The sequence below is a fragment of the Trichosurus vulpecula genome, chromosome 5 (assembly GCF_011100635.1).
Source record: "Trichosurus vulpecula isolate mTriVul1 chromosome 5, mTriVul1.pri, whole genome shotgun sequence".
Classification (NCBI taxonomy): domain Eukaryota; kingdom Metazoa; phylum Chordata; class Mammalia; order Diprotodontia; family Phalangeridae; genus Trichosurus; species Trichosurus vulpecula.
Window position 1 is genome coordinate 310,062,754 of NC_050577.1, and position 6,000 is coordinate 310,068,753.

A 6,000-nucleotide genomic window follows, 5' to 3' on the forward strand; every position below is an offset into this window, starting at 1 on the left:
TAGTTGTACCGGTCATTGACTTAGAATGGTAACCCCACGATGGCGAACACAGGAAATTAGACTATGGATGTGATTAGAAGAGTGACGTGAGAAGGAACTTCTTTAGGAGAAAAGAGACGAGGATGAGCTGGGGGTTTTGTCAGGGACAACTCCAGGTTGGTGGAGGAGATGCGGAGACCTTGGGTCACGACTAGGGTTGTTGCCAGGCTTGCAGATGTGCGCACAAGGCTCCAAAGAGTGGTGTAGGCTGGAGATGCAGATCAGAAAGTCATCTGCAGAGATGGCAGTCACTGATGCCATTGAAGTGAACGGCATCGTCAAGGAAAAGACATTGTAGAGAGACCAAAGAACCAAAAGGCTTTTGGGGGTCACCTGCATTAAGGGGTTGGATAGCAGGCGTGGAGCCAGAGTTGAAGCCCAGTGGACATCAGAGAGGTAGGAAAACCAGGAAAGCATCGTTGTGTTCTCTGTAGCCAGAGAAAGAGAATATGGGGAGGGGAAATTGCCCAAACCTTGACCTAGAGCTTCCAGTCTACTGGAGGATGTGATGGCAAGCATGACACAAGGTCAACAAATATTGACTGAAGTCCTTAATGATTAAAGGCTTGTTGATGTGCCTGTTATGCTAACATCTGATCCGTGCCTTGGACCCAGGTGCGAAATAAAGGCTTGGGAGTCTAGTGACCACCAACCCTCATTTTGCGTAATAACCAGGAGGAAAGGAAGATGTTACAGAACTGATCACAACTCCTAACGTTGATCCAAATAGGCCGTGGGGCTGACCCCGGCTGCACGTGAAATCCCAGCCATCAAGACTGTCAGAGAAGGCTCAGAAAGGACTTTCAGATCTCAGAGACTAAATCCTCAGGTAAAGGATAGCATCTCCTAGGAATACAGGACCAGGGATGAACTCCGAGTCCGGGCATTGAGAGTGGTATGACCTGGCAGCGAAAACAGCGTGAACCGCAGCGGTCGTACCCAGTATGGCCTCAAGGGAGCCACAGCTGATCAAATTTCTCAACAGCTGCTGGGTTTGTTTTTCCACAAGCAGTGAACAGATAATGGCATGGTTCTCCTCTGTCCTCTGTAGGGGAAAGGGAGGCATGGTGCCGAAGGAGGCCTGAATCAGAGGGAAAGGGAGGCCCAAGGCTGAGGTCCAGCTCTGCCACCCACAGCTGTGTGACCGTGGGCTAGCTGCTCTGGCCTCCTGGGCCTCCCTTTCTCCCTCTGTAAATGGAAATAATACTCCCTGCCCTGCTTTGCTCCCAGAGCAGTCGTGATGATTATTCACTGAAAGAGCGGGTCTCCTTCTACCTTGGATCCGTGTCCCATTAGGTTTCAGCTCCATAGCAGCTTGGTCTGTGTCACCATTCACCTTTGTGGCCTGTTAGCCTAGGACTAAGGGGAGCCTCACTGACATCTTGGTGTCTAGAACCAAACTGGGGTTTGGCCATAGGAACACTTTACCCAATTCCAAGAAAATGAGCTCAAAAACTAATTCGGATAACTTCAGCAAAGTTGCAGAATATAAAATATACCCACAAAAATTATCAACATTTCTGTATACTACCAACAAAATCCTGAATGGACAGATGAAAAGAGAAATTCCATTTAAAATTACTATAAGAGGTAGTTAGGACTCTACTGTGCAAGTGCCACACAGGAACCATATGAATACAACTATAAAGCTATACAACTAAAGGTAAATGTAAATAACTTGTTGTTCAGTTGTGTCTGACTCTTTGTGACCCCATGGACCACAGTTGTCCAGGCACTTCTCTGCTCTGCTATCTCCCGAAGTTTGTCCAAGCTCATGTTCATTGCTTCCATGACACCATCTACCCATCTCATCCTCTGCCGTCCCCTTCTCCTTTTGCCTTCAATCTTTCCCCACATAAGGGTCTTTTCCAATGAGTTCTGCCTTCTCATTACATGGCCAAAGTATTTAAGCTTCAGCTTCAGTATTTGTCCTTCCAATACTGAAGTGAAATAGTCTGAATTCGTTTCTTTAAGTATTGACTAATATGATCTCCTTGCTGTCCAGGGGACTCTCAAAAGTCTTCACCACAATTTGAAAGTGTTAATTCTACAGCGCTCAGCTTTCCTTGTCCAGTTCTCACAGCCATGCATTGTTACTGGAAAAAACCATAGCTCTGGCTATACAGACTTTTGCTGGCAAGATGGTGTCTCTGCTTTTTAGTCTGCTGTCCAGATCTGCCATGGCTTTCCTACCAAGATGCAAGCATCATTTAATTTCATGGCTGTAGACACTGTTTGCAGTGATCTTTGAGCCCAAGAATGCAAAATCCGATGCTGCTTCCTTTTCTTCTCCCTCTGTTTGCTTTGATCAGACTAGTTTTTTGGAGTTTTGGTTTTTTTTAATTGTTAAGCCAGCTTTTCCACTCTTCCTAATTCCTCTTCACTTTCAGCCATGAGAGTGGTTTTGTCTGCATATCTAAGATTGTTGACATTTCTCCCAGCACCCTTAATTCCAGCTTTGGATTCCTCCAGCCTGGCATTTCACAGGATGTACTCTGCATATGAGTGAAGTGAATCAGGTGACAACATGCAGTCTTGCCATACTCCTTTCCTAATCTTTAACAACACACAAAAGAGAAGGGAAAGGAAGGGGACAAACAATGAAGTGTTTTATATTTTGTTGTTGTTGTCTGTAGATGATTGTGCACTCGGTGCAGCCTCTGAAGCTGAGATGCAACAGAGTATGGATTGATTCTCTGTGTCTTGTGCTAATTTTGGTCTAACAATGAACACCAAGATTAACTAACACTGTACCACGTCTCAGCAAGAGGTGGAACAAGGAGGGAGTGAGAAAGGCAAAAATTTAAGATGAAAGCAAGTGTGTTGCCTATGGGACAGCCATTCCAGAGGGTGGAAGGGCTGGGTAGCTCTGGGGATGGGTTAAGGGGAATGGAAATAAGGGGTCAGGCAATGGGGGAGGGGGCCAGCCTGATATAGGGGGTGAAGGGAATATGTATTTTTTTGAGAGTCTGCACAGCTAGTACTTGTCTGAGGCTGGATTTTTAACTTGGGCTCAGCTTTCTTTCTCTCTGCTGCCTCAATGAGCTGAAGAGATTCAGAATCTCTGGGATGGGGAGGGTCTGACCAGAAGGGATTTTCTTAATCATGGATAGATTTTCAATGTCCATAAGGCTTTGGCCTCTGGTGGAGTCTTTTCAGAGCCTCGGACAGTTCAGAGGGAGAGGTTGTACTTAGAGTGGCCCAAGGGTGTTGGCAGGAGAGCAGTCTGGAGGTATGATGGGATGGCTCCTTCACCCTTCACCTCAGCAGCAAGAGAGGGGTGCCACATAATGCCTCTTCCCTTCTGTGAAAGCTGGAAAAGGTGATTTCCGAGGAACCAGGAAGATTTGTCTGAACAGATGCAGAGTGAAGTGAGCAGAACCAGAAGAGCAATGTATACAGTAACAGCAACACAGAGAGACCCACAGCTTCGACAGATGGAAGAACTCTGATCAATGCTATGACCAGCCCTGATTCCAGGGGACGGATGATGGCATACACCACAGACTTCCTGCTGGACAAGTGACCAACTCTCAAGATGCAGAATGAATGAAACACACTTTTGTGGCTCTGGTCAATGCATATTTGCTTAAAAGGGTTTTATTTTCCTTTTCAATTGGAGAATGAGAGGGAGTGAAAATAAGTGCTTGCTAATTAGAATAAATAATAAAATTTGGGGAAAAAATGGATTAGCCAACATCCTCTGGTAGCGAGCTCCTCATCACTAGATATTCATTGAATTGAATTGTAGAGGGAATTCCTGTACTTTGCCTGGTACCTCGTGTTGCTTAATAAATACATGTAAACAGATTAATAAGAGGTGAGTTAGTTAGACTAAGTGATCTCTGAAATTCCTCTGAACTTTGATAGTCTGTGATTTTATGAAATACAAATATAGTTTATAATTTAAACAGAGACTTATGACAATGAGTGGGTAAGGGAGGAAACCACTTTCCTTGCCGCCATCACCAGCGGCTGGCCAACTGCCACATCAGACAGGTGAGCCCAAGAGCCCTGGGAATGGCAACACTCCACAGACCACAGCTTGCTTCCAATTCACCACTGGCAACCTGGGTGATAACTCCTATGAAGAGGGAGTTAGCCATCCCTGTCAATTGCCACACGCAGGGCAAACTAGCCAGCCTAGATGAAGCCATAAGGCACCCTGAGGAAGAGGAAGGCAACTCCTGCCACCATCTTGAGCACCTTTTGCTTCATACCTAAATGGAGACAGCCCAGGACCCTGAACCCAAGAGCCTTGGAAATAGAAGCATGCCCCAGACCACTAACCCTGCTTTCCACTTCAACTGCATCTATGAACTTGGTTTTTAAAGACAGATTGAGAAATAAATTGCAGTAAAACTGGTTTCCTTGGTAATCTTCAGTGTTTTCATCTTATGCATTTAAGATGATGATTCTCAGAAGGGTGCAAGATTGGCTGCCCACCAGGTCTAACCCATTGTGGGTTAAGAATGCCTGCAGCTGCCATCCCTGGAAGTGTCCATGGAGCTGCAGCCTGGCATGGTGTCTGCTGGTGCTAAGGCTCTCACTGGCGCTAAGGCCCTTGATTTTGCCAAAGCCCATGGCTACAGAAGATGTGAAGAACAAAGTGCTCACCACCAGGTCCAACATCAGAAACACATGTGAGCTGATCAGAGTAGGAAGGAGCCAAAAGGAGAAGCAGGAGAGTGTGCTGGACTCTGGAGCCCTGAGGACCACAAGGTCCGACTTGTGACTGAAACTTCCTGCTCATGTCATCTCCTCCACCAGATGGGAAGGAAGCTCCCTCAGAACCTGGGCTGGCTGCCTCTTCTCTTCCCACCCCCAGTGACTGGCACACAATAAATGCCTTAATCATTATTAATGAAGTGGCACCAGCCTGGCACTGTGTCTTCTTGGCCAACTAGACTGTCTAGGAAGTATCCTCGAGGGATGCAGAGGGAATGTCACTGGCTCTGCAGGCACAGGAGCTGGGTTCAAATCTTACCTCTGACATTTATGACCAAGTCACCCATCTCCCTGGGCCTCAGTTTCCCAACTCTAAAAGGAAAGGGATGGATCTGATAATCCCTGAGGTGCCCTCCAGCTCCATTCTAATTTCGTTTCCCTTGATTCCCCCCCCCCAAAAAAATAAACAAAACCTATGGAAGAAATACTTCTTTAATACACGAAAGTTTAAAATTACACATAGTGAAAGTGGAGAAAAATTAAGAAGCGTTGCACAGAATGCAGCAGTGCCTGGATACCACAGAAACAGGAAGCAGAACTTGTTCCTGGCAGTTTTTTTCCCTTCGTGTTGCCCAGACTCCTTTCTAAGGGGCTGCCTGAGCCATGACACAAGACTCCATCAGACCACCTCTGCATGTGTCCATGGAAGAAAGGGAGGTCACAGGGTCATACTCACAGGGAACTTATTTATAAGGTTTTGTGGGAAATTCCCTTTTGCAAGAGCCTGGTTTCTTGTCTAGAAAACACATAACATACAGACTTTAGCCAGAAACAGCAGAGATTTGTCCAAGGGATTACATGCATGGCTGGACCCCCCCTAACACTCCTAGCCTTCCAGAGAAGGAGGCTATACCATCTGGAAACTTCCATTGCAACCTCTCCTCCCCTGAAGCCATCTGCCCATTGAGGAGGTCTGAGGGTGGAATGGTGCTAGCTGATTGCCCTAGCCTGCTGCAGGATGGACAGACAGTTGCACAGATCTCTTCAGAGTCCCATGAAGACAGACCAGGCCAGGATGTTTCTTTCAAGGAAGACAATCTTTCCCCAACTCACACATTCCTAAGCATCCTTAGCTGCCCTCTTACCCTAATAGAAATTAGCCATCTGAGTTCAGGGGCCTGGGAACCCAAGGCCAAGGACTGGTGTTGTCAGAGAACCATCCTGCCTGCTCGGGTCCTAAGGGAGGTGGCTTGTTCCTGCCAGGGGCTGGCAGGGACTCAGAATGGTCCTCCC